Raw genomic sequence first — 16,333 nt, forward strand, 5'->3', positions numbered from 1 at the left:
GCCTGGGATTTTTATAGAACCACTTCTAAGACAAATTTTGAAAAAAAAAACCAAACTGTGCAAGCAGTTAAGTATTTGTCCTTCTCATAGTTGAAATTTCCGCCTTTAAAAAAGTAATTGACTTAAGAACTTTAGTATACTTTTATCCATACGTATATAACTAAATTCAAGATACGTGAATAGTAATATTTTTTTAAAATTAATAACTCCCTACTCTTCTCCCAGACTACAAATTGCCAGACACAGCACTATCTCAGTCATCATCTGAATATTTTTAATGGCTTTTTTGAAGTGCATTCACCTGCCTGAAGTAACGAAGTAATCTCTTATCTTCAACTTTTAAAATAAACTGAACACAAACCCAATACCCATACACATTATTGACAGATTACTGAGTTGACAGAATGACCTCTATTCACTTTTCCAATAACCTCATGCAGTTATCTTTATTTACCTACACACATTTTTCCATTCAAAGATTAAATATGCTAAAAATTTTCTGATGGTTGCATGAAAATATAGAACATTAATGCAGACACAACTGTCTTGACATCCAGTTTTCTGAAAACAGATCACCTCTCTCACTGGCTAAGTTCATGTTTCTAAAATACTACTAAAAATTTAATTTCTGGTTATACCAAAGTTTATCTGCAAACATATTAAGAAAACAACAGTTTCTGCATAATTTGCAGTATTTAGATGATATTGTGATGAGCTTCCATTATGTTAGGAAAAAATATTAATGTTCTTATTTTTCCCCTCGTAATAATGTCATCCATATTTTGTACAACTACTGTCCATTCTTTTTTTTTAGGACTGAATATATTTTTCAAAAAAGTACAAAATATAACTTGACAAAAATTCAAAGAAATCTAATGTGGAAGCTGATATTTAAATTTCACCTCTTTTTAAGATGCATCCATTGATTTTTCTACGGTAAGGAAATCAACAACTCTTTTCCAACTGTTCTGCTTATGTGACAACTTAACTCTAGCCAGCAAAATCACCTTGCTGAAATTGCTCTTCAGTAATAAAAATCCTTCATTTCCCTGTACCAATATCAAAACACAGACTTTTTGTTATGTGACAGATTTGAACACAGTTATGTTGAATTATGAATTTGTTCAATGTCAACATGGTTTCACTTTTTCACGGCAAATCAACTACCAAAACAACAGCTAAGCAGGCAAGTAGTTAGGGAATGCTTGAAATCGACTTTTTGCAAGTATATGCATGCTTGACCTCAAATCATTGTTGTTAAGGCAAAGGTTTCCTAAACAGCTTTTCCGAAAAAGCTATTTACCGTAAGACTAAATCATGAGGTGATATACTGCATGAAACAGCACGAAATACATTTCAGAAACATCTTCACACCTACTGATTTCCCGTTTAAAGAAAAACAATCCCAGAACAGTAACTGCTTGAAAACCTTCCAACTACAGACTTTTATCAACAATTACAGGAAAATTATGACTCTGTAAACAAACCATCATCCTTTTTCATGATGCAACACTTCAATGAGAAAGTCTTTGTCAAGATGAACAAATTACACAAAAATAGATATCCTACAAACAGATTTATATAGGAACTCTTCACAAGAAAAATCAAGCAGTACAGCATGCAGGAACTGAGCTGCAAGATTTACTTTCAAATTGTAACATTCTTGGTATTATTCCATTCTTGTTTTCTTATCATTTAGTTTGATACAACTAGCAAATTTATTGCACTCTGAAATTCTGTTTGCTTTACAAAGTCACTTCATTGCTACAAGAATTATAACTTCAATTCTTAACATACTTTCCATGACTGCTTTTCTTTCAATTTTTACCTCAATTTCTTTCTTCTTTTTAGCATCTTTATTAACTTCCAAATAAAATCCATCTTCACAAAGTAACATCATAGATTTGAGTGTCATTCAATCACAAATTTTGAATTCCATTTGTAGAAAGGAATTGATGACTGACTGTTGAAAGTTTTCAAGTAAATTACATTAAATATGAAATACCTTATTCATCTAAATTACATTAAATATGAAATACCTTATTCACCTTCTTGGCATGAATGCAAGATGCAAACTTGTGTAAATAAGAAAGCAGGCATTTTAGTTCCACCTACTGACCAGTATTCCCAAGTAACATATATCACATTCTTGTCTTAAAAAAGACTGGTTGTAAATTTGTTAATATTTCAAATCATTTTGGAGATAAATAAAAAAAAGTTTTTCCATTAATAACCACAAATTATAATGTTTTCAGTTGCAACACTGTAGTAGTTAAATCTTTGCCAGGTTTTTAGCTTCTGTCATCCCAAAGCACATAAAAAAATAAGGTATTTCAAAAGCAAAAGAAAAAATTCCACATATGAAAATATAATGGACTACAGTAAATACTTCCACATGGTACTGTACATGTTTTCACTGTGCTGCAACCAAATGCTTTACTGAATTATGCATCACAAGAGACTATAAAATAGAACACATCATAAAGAACTGCATATTAAGAAGCTGTTAATTATCGTCTATATTTAAAGTTTTCTATCAATTAGTTTACAAATAACAGATCAGGAAATCAAGACAGACTTTCCAGTTTACACATACCATGTAATTGGTAGTCAGAGCTAAGGACATTTTACTGGAGAGCAGCATAGGTAACTATCTCTTATTTGTCATTTAAGTCCAAAAAAAGATTTATGATGACAGAAAAAAAAAGGCTTAGTGTTGCCTGAAGTGTTTAGAGACAGAAAATGAACAGGTTTGTCCTCATCACCTACGGCATCATTGAAGCCTGGGGGCTGGGCAAAGCAAGGAGAACCACACCCAATGCTGGCAGACATCTTTTCCTGCACCCCTCACTCTTCAGTTGGGTGAAGTAGGAGACGGCAGAGTAGACAGCAGTTCCTCAGTGGGGAACACTGAGGAAAAGCCTCTCTAGGGCAGAGAAGTTTCCATGTCACCTCCACACCACAATAATACACGGAAAGCGCTGATTTGCTGAAAATATAGGGACAACAGGGGACATGAGAGGTAAGAAAAGTCTAAAGGAGTTGCTGCTTCGTCTTTTCCTCTGGTGGTAGCATTGGTTAGGACCTTAATGCCAAGGCTGTCCTTCAGTAACGACTGCTGGGATGTGGGGCTCCCAACTTGCAGCCCCTGCAGCAGGGGCTGCTTAATTATCCATACAGAATAAAAGAGTTCTGCGCCCTAGCACCAAGAGGCACAGACTTCAAATTCCCTCAGGCAGAGAAAGGATTATCATCCAGGCAACTAGATATTTTCCACTGAAAAACAGAACACTTTTTTATATTTAATTTCAGCAAGGAAAAATATTTCAATTCAGTTAAATTAGGTTATATCCAATATAAACCCAAACAGTGTTTAGGCCAAAAATTTGGAAAATTATACAATGTAATTTAAAAAATCTGGCATTACATAAATGAGACATTATTATTCCCATTATACCAACTGCTAGTCTCCCAAATAATATATTACCTGGACAAAACCTGTCAGGCCCACAGCCCCTTTTCCAGCTAGTGACACTTGGGCCTCGAGATGCAGGTCAGGATGGGAAATAGCTGATATTCCTGTGACTGCTGAGTCCTGCCCCTGCCAGCACTAGTTGGTTAATGAGAACTCTGAAGATTCTTTCAGCCATTTGGAGATATTAGAAGCCTACTACATTATAAAAGGTGACACATATTCTGTCTGCCCAAGGAAGTTCACTGACCAAATCATGACTTTTCACTGAAAATAGCTAAAGTGGAGACTGAGGGCCCCTGTGCTTACTACAGCTGGCAAACAATCACACCCAACTTAATTACGCCAAGGAAGTCTCTTCACATATGGTTATAGGTAAAGACTAAAGAGTACAACAGGCTTCAGTCACAGTTCAGCCTTCCAACTGTTACTGAAATACAAGTTATAGTGGGTAAAAAAAATTTAAGTACAGGCATTTATCTAGAGAATTCTGTGATAAAATGTTATATCTTCCATGTATTCAATTACTTTTAATATATCTGTCACCTATTTGTGGAGACAAAATTGCATGCTACAAGAAAAATATTATTTGGCTACCTTACCATTAACAATTTGCCTAGGAAAAGAGATTCAACTATATCTAGAAAGGCTTAGAAGCAATAAACTGAACATGCTCTGTAAGTATTATAGTGTAAAACATACATTGCATGACAAATATTGTGACATGCAATACTGATCAGTAAAAAGCTAAGGACTGCTTTGCTGCTGTTTAATTCAGTACCAATAAAAAGACACTCTTCTAGATAAAAGGTTTACCATTGATTTAAAAGTCTACATCTCTATTGTTTCAATTTTCTTTCCAACAACTTCAAATGTTTCTAAGTGACCTCCACTAAGGTTAATTCACAAAATGAAGGCTGCAACCCACTGAAAGATACTATTTTTCTCCTGTACTTTTACATTATCCATACTGAATGAATACTAATAAAGGAGAATGTATGTTATGACAGGAACTAGATAAGCAGAATAGCCAAAATGAGCCTTCTAAATGATCTAAGTGTATGTAAAAAGTAGGCATAGAATAGCGACCAGAGTAAAACTAATTCAGGTTTTGTTTTCATTAGTTTCATTAAATTGTCAGACTAATTTGAGGAATTCAGAGTAGCTCAGTAGGATTCTGCATAACTGCATATGATCATACAAATCCCCATGTGCAGAAGTGGTCTGCAACCTTGGTGTTGATATCAGCTTCATTTTCCATAGGCCAAAGAACAAGGAACTGTTCAATCAGCTAAAACCCAGCAAATACAGAAGTGTAGTGGGTCTAGACCAATTACACTTTCAGAGGGATTTATCACCCAAAAAAAGCTAATTAATATCTTTACTCCCTCCATCTTGATTTATTTTAGGAGACAGAAAAATAATTCTACTTTGTAAATCACAAGAACAGTACCAACTATTGGTGTCTTGCCAACATCAAGAAAAAAGCTCTGAGCTTCTCACTGTAACGTGACATTGCTGGTCACCTCTGCAGTATGCACTCCAGAGAAGGCTGCACCTTCTCTTCTTGTCTAGTAGTATTTCAGTCCTCGTAATGAGGTCTTATGTTCGGATTTGGCCTGCTGGCATGTACTTGCCCAGTTTGTTTCAGAAAATACCAGAAGACAGCAATTAAAAAACCCTGATCCTTCCAGAAGGGGCAGAAGCCCACATGGAAACTTCCCTGTGTGAACATCCAGGCTCTCCTTGCTTGCTGGACATGTGCTGAATTGGGGCTTTCAGCTGCTCTAGCTGTCACTCTGCCAACATATAGGTACAACTTGGATCTCTGGCAAAGGGGCAAACACCACCCTGTCAGTCTATTTTGCAGACAGTCTCTGATCCTTGTATCAGGTCAGCAAGACTGTTTAAGAAAGAGCAGCATTAACATGAAGACCATTCACTGTGTATTCAACATTTCTTTCTTCTCTGTGTATTTTTGATGGACAGCTGGTCTAGCAATATTCAGGGTAGCCATTATCTGATTTTCAGTCTCTGCTTTCCCCCCCATACCTTCTTTGAGGCAATCAGCAACTGCAGCCTGAAGTGTGTTTTAAAGATTCATTTTGGTCAGGCATGAAGACAGTTCTTTATAAACTTTGTTCTCTAGAAGATACCATCTACTTTACTGCTTTTGCTGTCTGGAACCTTGAAAAAGATTTGTCATAAGGGGCTTTTCTATCCAGGAATACAGCTGCTTGAAAATACACTTCAACCCGTTTGGTGAAGGTGCTGACTTAAAACATCCTATCGGTACCTTCTAAACTAAGAAATTATGTCTAACATAGAAATAAAAGTTGTACAAACTGTACCAATTTAGCTAGAACTCCATAAACATAGCACCTAGGAAGGAAAAAAGGGCCTGGGGGTGGGGGGTAATGGCAAACAGGGCACTGCTGATATACAGGTACAAGTCTGACCTCTAGCTGGAGACCAACTAACAGAACTCGACCTAGAAATTGGAAGGCAAGTGAAAGAAGCAAGAGCAATTTGAAAAAAGCAGAATAAGGATTAGAGTCTTTGCAGGTCCTCCAGTTTAAGGATTACAGTCTTTGCACCTCCCCTATAATTACAACATATCAATCAATTGTAACTAGATCACACTCATGGAATATGCCAAGATTTTGAAACATTTTATTTTAAAAATGAGATGGTATCAAGTTATTCTTTTAAAGAATCGGTTCATTAATGCCACAGTGCCTTTAGTGTTACGAAATAAAAGAGACGAAATCTGCTTCTGAAATCTTTGGTGCCTATCGGTACCATGTACCAATAACATGCCTAGCCCACAACACAGAAGAAAATCCATTTTTATTGAGACTGACTGTCATATTCAGAGTGCTCTACACAGGAAACAAATTTGAAAGATAAGGACTGTAATTAATCCAGCAGATTATCCACCTGAACACGTTGAAAATTGGCATCTGCAGTAAAGATATTTCATCCTTGAAAATTAAAGTTCTGTAGCACAACTGCTCAAGGAAAAAAAAAAACAACAACAAAACAACAGCTTGCTTTATGGCAGAACTACACACAGACAGGCAGAGTTTTTACCAGTTTCCTACATTTTTTTCACGCTTAACAAACAGGTCTTAATACAAACTGCAAAACAAATGTTTTTTCAAACAGTTTTTATCAGCATAATCCATTAATATTAAAGCAGTCTACAGAACCGATATAATAGATGCTGTAACAACCCCATAATAAGGAAAACAATTTAAATCAAGAGATACCCATTTCCTCTCTATCACTTTTCAATAAACATTTTGAAAGCAGGTAGCATATAGGCTTCTGGCTGCTCAGAAGCAGATTTTATCTTTTTCAATTCAGTTGGCCTTTTTGCATTGTTCATTCCCTTCTTGGCCCTAGCTGAGAAAGTGTATCGATTTTTACGTGAACTTATGGCTCTTGCTCTGGCATCAGTGTGGCATGACAGAACTAGTGCAGGCCGAACATCCAAGCGTTACTATGGACAACGCTACCTAACTGGTAGTAACTACTGTTCTCTCTTTTTCCTATTTTAATTACACGTATCAACATACTGAAGCAAAGTAGTACCCTGCATAAGGCAATGCAAAGGGAAGTCTTTCAGTCTCAGGGCTGGGGAAGGGCTGTCACTAATCTTTCAACTAGTGGGGAAAAAACAAATACAAACAAATAATTCATGTTGCTGTGTAGAAAAATTGTCTCAAATAGCCTTTTCTGTATACCCATTCTGAATTGCTTTTTTATTTGGTGAGACTGGTCTGATTTTGCAACCACTTTTCACGATTCAGTGATAAGAAGCTGAAACCAGCAATGCTGTTTACTGCATTGTTCCTGGACTAACAAACTGACTATATTGACTGAACTGGTAGCTAAGAGATCTGATTGCCATGGTGGAGACAGAGTATTTGTTCATATATTCCTCAATACACATGTTCCTGCATATGGTATTTTGTCTTGGGTTTGTTCGTATTTAGAGATGACGTCAAGTTGTTGCCCCTTATTTTAGAAAATCTAGTCAAAGCAACTAATCTAGTAAGATTCCACATGTGATTTCAGCAGCCTGTTATCCAAGCAAATGAATGTAACATGCATCAGTGCTGTTTTGAGCTGGTTAAGCTGATCACTATCAAACATCTTCTGAACGAGAAGATCAAGACAGTAATTGTACTTAAAACTGATGGTTATGGCAGGGTAAAATGAGTTTGGGCTTGTCAGGACAGAACATTCTAACAGCATGACGAGTCACACTAACTTTTTCATTCAATTTTACATGCTGTTTTGATGAATGATAAAGTTATTAAGGCCAAAGGAAAATAGTTCTTCCCTCAGTTTCTCATTTGTACCCATGAACAAAAATAGAAAGAAAAGTGAGAAACGAGAACATATAGGCTTACTTACATAGGCCATGACAGATCACAGAACCACAGAATGGCTTGGGTTGGAAGGGACCTTTAAAGACCATCTAGTCCAACCACCCTGCAGTGAGCAGGGACATCTTTTAGTCCAACCTGACCTTGAATGTTTCCAGGGATGGGGCTTCAATCACCTCTCTGGGCAGCCCATGCCAGTGTTTCATCACTGTCATTGTAAAAAATTTCTTCCTCACATCTAGTCTAAATCTACCTTCCTTTAGTTTAAAACCATTACTCCTTGTCCTATCACAACAGGCCCTGCTAAAAAGATTGCCCTCATCTTTCTTACAGGGCCCCTTTAAGTACTGAAAGGCTGCAATAAGGTCTTCCCAGAAGTCAATCTAATGACTTCATAAAAATCAAATTCCATTTATGCTTAACGAAGCATCCTCAGGGAATTAAGACACAGACCATGCACAAAGGTTAAAAAAGAAAATTATAAGGCAAGTAAAAAAGTAAAGTCACAATACCTATGCTGGATTGCAGCCCATTTATATTTAACACTCCCATTAACAACATATTTAAGTTGTTCCAAAATTTGAACTTTTCTGTCATAAAAAATGGAAACCATCCAAACAGAGAAGAACCAGACTGACTCGCACAAAAATAGACCAAGATGTAGTACACGATGCGAAGTCACAGACTTCAATGAAGTAAGCTTTACTACAAAGTAGCACATACAAACAGTGACAGAAGGATCCAAATGCAGTTAAAAGCAGTAACCACGAGACATCCAATGTAGCAACAGCTAATAAAAAGGTAAGACTGAAGCAAACAACCAAGATCATGAACCTGACAGACACAACCACTGTAGGTGCTATGTCTTAGCGTCATAAGCAGTAAGAAGGCACTAAACGGCACATGTGAGTATCTGACCTTTGTATCTCTGGCTCCATCAGCTGTCAAAGTGCACAAGTACTGCTACCCTCAGGAGCAGCCACTTAAAAAATACATTCTTCCAGCTGTAGACACAGACATGCAGCTGCAGACTTAAATAATTTTAATCACAGCATTGTCACCGGTTACCTTTGTGGTCTTGAACAAATTAGCTCTTTGCAACAGCTTTTGCAGCTGTAAAGGGTGAAGATAATACCAGCCAACCCTACAAGTGTTGCTAGATATTATTCAGTAGCAGTTTGAAAAAGAATATTGCTGTATAAACATTGCATTTTACTGCAGGGCTGAATGTAAACTAATAACTAGCATTCCAACTGCCACCACCTACTTTTTTTTTTTAAAAAACACATGCAAACAAATTCTCTCAACGTTAATAGGAACGACACGCATTTACTGAAGGGAGAACAGACTTGTGTTTCTTTCTCCAACCTAGAAATCTCCATTCAGTAACATTCAGCTTAGTCTGTCACCAGAGTATTAGTATCAGAAGATTATTCTTACATTTTCATTAATATCAATACACTGTGATATTTTTACTGACACATAAAAGAAATTATGCTACTGTAAGGTGCAAAATTTGATTTCTGACATTCCCCAAAAAGGCAAACTGACGAAGAGAGTCCTGCTATTCCAAGCCTCTGTACCAGGCCCAGTATCAGTGAGCTTCAGGAACTCTTCAGCATCCAGAGCCCACTTGCTTCAGTGCCTTCAGAGACTATGACGGTTTCTTAGGCAGACCCTTGACTGAGACATCTGAAGCTAAAACTTGAGCTGCTTACACTGCAACATAAGCTGGGAAGGCCTCTCTAGGCCTATGGCCTAGACAAAGACAGAAAGTAATGCGGTCATTTGCACCAGCAGCTGAAAAACAAAGAACACATTCTGATGGATGAGGTTGGGGGGGCTGTTTGTTTTGAGGAGGTTAGTGATCGGGGAGGAGAAGGTTGCTAACAACAATAAATGCAATGTGAAGCTCATACTTTTGATTGGGTTACCTGCAGTGGAGCTTGAGCTCCAGCATCCTTGGGTTCAGAGCTGCTTGAAGCACTCTAACAAGCAAGCTGCATCATTCACAACCCTGGTAGAAGCTCAGACAGTGAATGACCTGCATATCCAACACCAGGAGGGAGCACTGTCTCACCATGGTAATAAAGGCACTCAAGGCCAATAAATCATCCATTGTTTTGCACAGAAATGGAAAGAGATTTGTATTGCTAACAGAGATTCTTCAGGCATACAACAAAGTAGAAAGATAAATGAATCATAAGCAACATCTAGCTTTACACCTTCAGAAATGAAAACTTTACCAGATTAAAACAATATCAGAGAAAGGATTGCTTTTTATTAGTTATCCTGAAATGGATTAGTGGTAGGCTTCAATCTCTAATTTGTCCTTTGTCCTTACACGTATAAGTATCATCCAAGCAGGCAAAAGTCCCCACTCCGTCATCTCATGTTCACAATCACCCGAAGTACAGACAAACACGGAGAAAACAGCTATAGACAAAACCTCATGAAAGATCCAGCGCCCAGGTTTCCTGTTTCCTGGAAAGTGCTTAGACTACCTAATTTTCATGCAGTAGACAAATAATCCTGAGAAGATCGCTGCTTGATCAGCATTTTTATTAGAATAAGCAAATAATCTAATTCAAATTGCATGTCCAGGAGACTCACAAGAAGTGCTAATTTTCTCTAAGAAACTTAAACTGTTCGTTAAGTCAGTCTGGATATGACCTACATTACACTTAACGCACTCTGGTAAATAAGACCCAGTTGCTGAAGTTGGCAAATTTTTCATCTTAGAAGCTGTTTCCTAATCTTTAATTTCTAAGGGTGATAAATGTAGTTTCCATTTTAAATCTGTAATGTTGTCACTCTGAAGGCATTGAGGGGGGAAAGAGGAAAGGGTAATTATCTGAAAGTACTATAGAATAAACACTTCAAGATGTTCACTAGTTGTATTAGCTCAGACAATCATATTCTCCCACCAACATACTCTTTTATCAGAACAATAACAGTACTTAACAATTTAGATGAAATCAGAAGGCAGCCTCCGATAAGTGTTAGAAAACAAATTTATTTTCAAATACCATGCATCAGTGCTGCTTTGCTACTAGTCTTTCATTCCCTGGCTTTGCTTGACACAGACTGACAACTGAAATTAAAAGTACCTCAATGGCAGGAGACTCTACCACCCCCATCACTAAGTAACATTAGTATTTTCATGTCATGATCATTATTTGTCCTGTTCCTGCTCAAAATCTTTTTAGAATTGCTTCAGTTCGAGATCTGTATTTGCAAACAAGCTTAATTGGTATTGATCGCACCCACAAAGCTTATTTACGTGTTGAGCATAAAGGTAGTCAGAGTATAAATTTGGCTTATATGTGTGCTGGAAAAAAAGGGAGCAGCAATAAAATATACATGAACACAGATGAGAATCCCTGCAGACAATTTAGAGATTAGTACATTTGGACATATAAATTATTTTGATTTGTGTGCACTCTGAAAAGCTTGAAAAACAATGGGAAAGACAGAAAGAGAAGCATACTTTGAAGAAGAGCTATGTAATCTTTGGGGGGAAAAAAAAACAGCATCAAACCTTAGCGGCTAGAGTGACAGTGACAGAGCAGGCCCCCTATAGGATTTTGGCTATAACCCACACCACTCACATTTTTCTCTCTGAGGACTTACACTGATCCTCAAGATTATATCATTCATTTTGTGTCATCTCCTTAGACTTCCATTTTCAATCAAGAATAAGAGAGCTTATGCAAGAGCTAGGCACATTTCTGCTCATCTGAGCCAGAGTCCTGGCATGGACAGCTGCAGACATTACAGCATTAAGGAGTTTCACCAGGTCCACTGGACCCTTAAACCAGATCTATCATAGTTTAACCAAAAAAGCTAGTTATTAGAACACAATGAGAACGTGCAAAACCATGCAGCTGCGCTCACATAGTGAAATATGAAGTTACATGCTTACCAGAAGAGACACACAGGCTCATACATTTGTACACTGCAGAGGTTCAAGGCTCAACAGTCCATGCAAGCAACAACAGAAAGAAGAAAAAAAACTCCTCACTTCGATAAACTCATTTCCATTTAGCCAATGTCTTACGTAAACCCATATTTTCAGTTCAGGGATTCTCAAATGATCATTTCAGACACATTAAAATTTTCCAGTGGAAGAACACAACCATGGGTAGCAAATATAAACCTACTCATAGCAGATCTGCTTTTTAAATTACTTTTTGTGGATTCCTCAGAAGGTACCCACAAACCTCAGATTGAAAGTCATTAATCTACTGCTTCTGACCTTGCAAAGACCTCTGCTTACCTCAAAACTTTATGCCACAAGCTTTATATTGCTCTTCAAAAACCTACTTTATTTTTAAAAACCACAACATATACAGTAAGCTGAAAAACACCCCTACACATTTACTGGTAAGCAAGTTTTACTGAATTTTTACCAATGCTAGCAATTCACTGGATTATATTACAGTGATTCTTCAAGGACTACACAGCAATTCAAAGGAAAAACATCAGTCCAACATTTCAACCAAAGCCTCTAATAGAAACCCCAACATTATACTAAGAAAAATCGGCGAAAGTGCCACCTGAACAAATAACTTGAATCCAAAGAACTACTGAATGGGTAAAAGGCCTGTATTCACGTGCCAAGTGATGAAAGATAATAAAAATGTGAAATTAAGTACTTAAAACTACTAAATAGTCCCAATTGTTGTAGACCAAGTCTATTTTTCAGTCTAAATACCATATGGGTGGATGTGTTTTTCTTTCATTTACTGGAAACAAAAGTCATGCTAAGTCAGCATATGGACTGCTAAATAAATGAAGGAGGTTAGTTAAATACATGTCAAAATGTTAGAGAGAAAAACTTAACATACTTGGTCTTCCTGCAAAGTTGCTGGGAAAAAAAAAGGCAATTAATTTACAGGAAAAAAAAAAAAAAAACGGAAATGAGAAGATTTGATGAATTTATGAAGTCAAACAGTCAATTTGTAAAAAGATAATATGAAAAATAAAAGCAAACACTGAAATAAGAGGGAGAATTCCAAAAGAGAATGAAGGAAAAAATTTGTAACTATCCATACCTAAGTCTCCTTCAGTAAAGCATACAAAGATGAATAGAAAGATTATCATACAAAGAAACATACTAAAATATTAATTCTGCAGCTATGTCACTCAAGGGTGATTTTTACGTTAAACATAGGCATCTCACTGTCTTATCAAGAACACAAGAAGTCTTCTAGAAGAAACATATGCTACTTCTGAAAAACAAGTTGGGCTGACATTGTAAAACTAGAGAACTGCAAACTTGGCAAACAAAAAAAATAACTCAAAGCAGAATTTACTGGCATTAAATCCGATGTTAGGCTGCCCTCTTCAACCATGAACTTGATGGATTTGTGTCCTTTCTTGAATAAATGCTTCAGTATTTGTAAACTATCATGAAAAGTGAAAAGTATGAGGTGATCTACGAATATTAGTGTTCATTCAAGTGTAATGGTATCGGACATGAACCCATTTCTGAGTGAATGCTCATCACAGCCCAGTCTTAGTATGGATGCTCCTATCAAATGAGGAATACACACAGCCGATGTACAAGTCTGTCAAACCGCTTTTGAAATAGTTCAAACTGCCATACTTGGGCCATAAGATTACCTTCCTCCTTTCCTCCCATAGTTCAAAATATAAAAGATAAACAAAATGCTACCTCTGCTTACTTCCCCTGTAGATCTTAAAACGGTATCACAGTGGTAAAAATTTTTAAAGAACACATAAATGAGAAAAGCAAAATTCAAGTCACTCTTAAATTTATGCTGAATTCAGGAGATCTCTGTCACCTCATGACCTGTGGCCTTCATTAAACATGAAAGACTTTCCCAACGCTTGGGCTTTGAATATTTGTTTTCCCCATAGACCACAGTCATTCAACTGGCTTGTGAAATGTGGTACTTTATTTCAAACTTGATTTTGTACCTTCTTACCTGGCGAAAACCTATGAGTCAGAAATAAATAGCAGCTCAGAGACAGAGGATTAACTTCCTTGGACCGATAATAGATTAAGTGGCAGCATATAATGACAGCAGAAGGTAAGTCCAGAAATTCAATATACCAGTAATACAGAAATGCCTAAAGCTCATAAACTATGTGCATATTTCACAAACAAATCTGGACAAGCTTGGTTGACATTGCCATGTAGCTGTAGTGACCGTGCAGTATATAGAGCAACCTGTGTATCAGATGGCTCTCTTGTAGCCACATCACGGAATCACAGAATGTTAGGAATTGGAAGGGACCTCTGGAGATTATCTAGTCCAACCCCCCTGCCAGAGCAGGACCACCTAGAGCAGGTCACACAGGAACACGTCCAGGTGGGTTTTGAATGTCTCCAGAGAAGGAGACTCCACAACCTCTCTGGGCAGCCTGTTCCAGGGCTCTGCCGCCCTCAAAGTAAAGAAGTTCCTCCTCATTGTTTAGATGGAACCTCCCATGCTCCAGTTTGCGCCCATTACCTCTTGTCCTGTCACTGGACAATGCTGAAATAAGACTGGCCCCATCCTCCTGACACTCACCCTTTAAGTACTTATAAACATTGACAAGATTCCCCCTCAGTCTTCTCTTCTCTAGGCTAAAAAGCCCCCAAGTCCCTCAGCCCCTCTTCATAAGAGAGATGTTCTAGCCCCCTAATCATCCCTCACCTCCTCCCTAGAAAGCCAATTTATGCAAAACAGAAAACTACAAAATTAGAATCACAGCACTCAGATGCTGCATTGTTAATTGATCTTGCATCACAAAGCCTGCAGGGACATAATGGGTCACAATGCAAAAAAAAAAAAAACACCACAACCAAAAAAACCCCAAAAATACCCCACCAAACTCAACCAAACAACAGGAAAGAAAGAAAAAAAAAAATAAAGTCTGACTCCTGGAGAACTCTGATCTGTATTCTTTTCAAACAGATCAAATTCTACATTTCAGGAAAGTATTACTCATTCAGCAATGTAGCAACTTTTTTGCTAAGATCTGGAAGGGCAAGGAAGGAATAAAACAAGTAACTCCCAAAAGGCAAGTGATTCTACTAGAAGACGTAAACAAAGACAAACTATAGGTTTTTCTGTGTATCTGAATTACTTTGGTATTGAACAGCATGTGTAGCTTGAAGGTTTCCTTCTTTTGGCTTCAAACCTACACTATAATTTGATTAAGTCAGTTCTCTAAGGCTTTCCTGGTTTTCAGAACAAATTTGTACTCTGAAGTAGCATATCAACAAAATCATGATACATTACCCTAGCAATTGGAAGTGTATCAACATAGTAATCCATACAGTGATAACTGAAGTTATGGTTCAGTATTTAATCTTGTAAACTATCAAATGAACATAGCAAGTGATAGAACAATTGAGGACACCATGACAAGAAACTGCTTTCCCAGTGCCCCTGTGTAAATCAGAGCAATTTGCTTTCCATTTCACACTTCAGCCAAGGAAACAGGAAATACAGCGCATTTCCTTATGTAATAAGGAATTCTGAACCCTCAGACCACTGTCTGTCTCAGTGTAGGCCCCAAAAAGTAGATGGCCAGAGTAAGAAACAGCTCTCTGTTTCACTTTAAAAGCATTCATAAATCCCTCCTTGCCTTGAGGACAGAATTTAGTGCTCCTAAAGTTCAGGCCGTCACATCATTAATTATACCTCGCCCTCCTCCAGTATTTCTAGACTGATAGGTGGTAACTACGAAGTACAGGACCCAAAGCCTTTACCACCGGCAGAACTGAGAAATTCAGTTTTACCTTTTAACAGACAAACAATAACGCCATAAATACATAGTCAAACATAGTAGGAAAAGTAAATATTCGCTTCATTCCCTGCAAACTAATTTTTGTGAAAGCAGGCAGTAGAAACTCGGGTCAAAGCACTGCAATGCAGATGAGTCTCAATTCACATCATCAAAAATCTTTTGCCTCCTCCTTTATAATCATTCATGGAAAGACTCTGTTTAATTAGCTTATTTCCCCTTTGTATGGTCTTTTTCCAATAGAAGTAACTTCAGATTTCCTATGTCTGACATTCCAGTTTTATGGCCTTGGGACATTAAAGTAAATTCAGCCATTTTAGAGAAACTACTGTAGCCCTGTTCTGTCACTGTGTAATACTCATAACACTTAAATCATGGTAAAAACAGTTCAGTGTAGTTTTACAAGATGCATCATGTTACACTGCAGTGAAAGGCTGTAAAAGACTGCTGACCAGAAATCTGTGTTGTTCAATACTTACAGTCTCCACGTTTACAACTGTGCCTCACCATGGGAGGCTGAAATCCTCTCTCCTTTGCAGACTCCAGAGTGGATACATTTGCCCCTTTCTTCTGCTTTGTATACGTTACCAGGACAAAACCATTCCACTGCTGCATTTCAAATCCTCAGTGTCGATTTGTGTTTTAAATTCTCCTTCCTCCTCCCCTCCCACCAAAAATAAAAAGCCTGGGTACAGGTGTA

Source organism: Leptosomus discolor, chromosome 8, assembly GCF_034619465.1.
Source record: "Leptosomus discolor isolate bLepDis1 chromosome 8, bLepDis1.hap2, whole genome shotgun sequence".
NCBI classification, from domain to species: domain Eukaryota; kingdom Metazoa; phylum Chordata; class Aves; order Leptosomiformes; family Leptosomidae; genus Leptosomus; species Leptosomus discolor.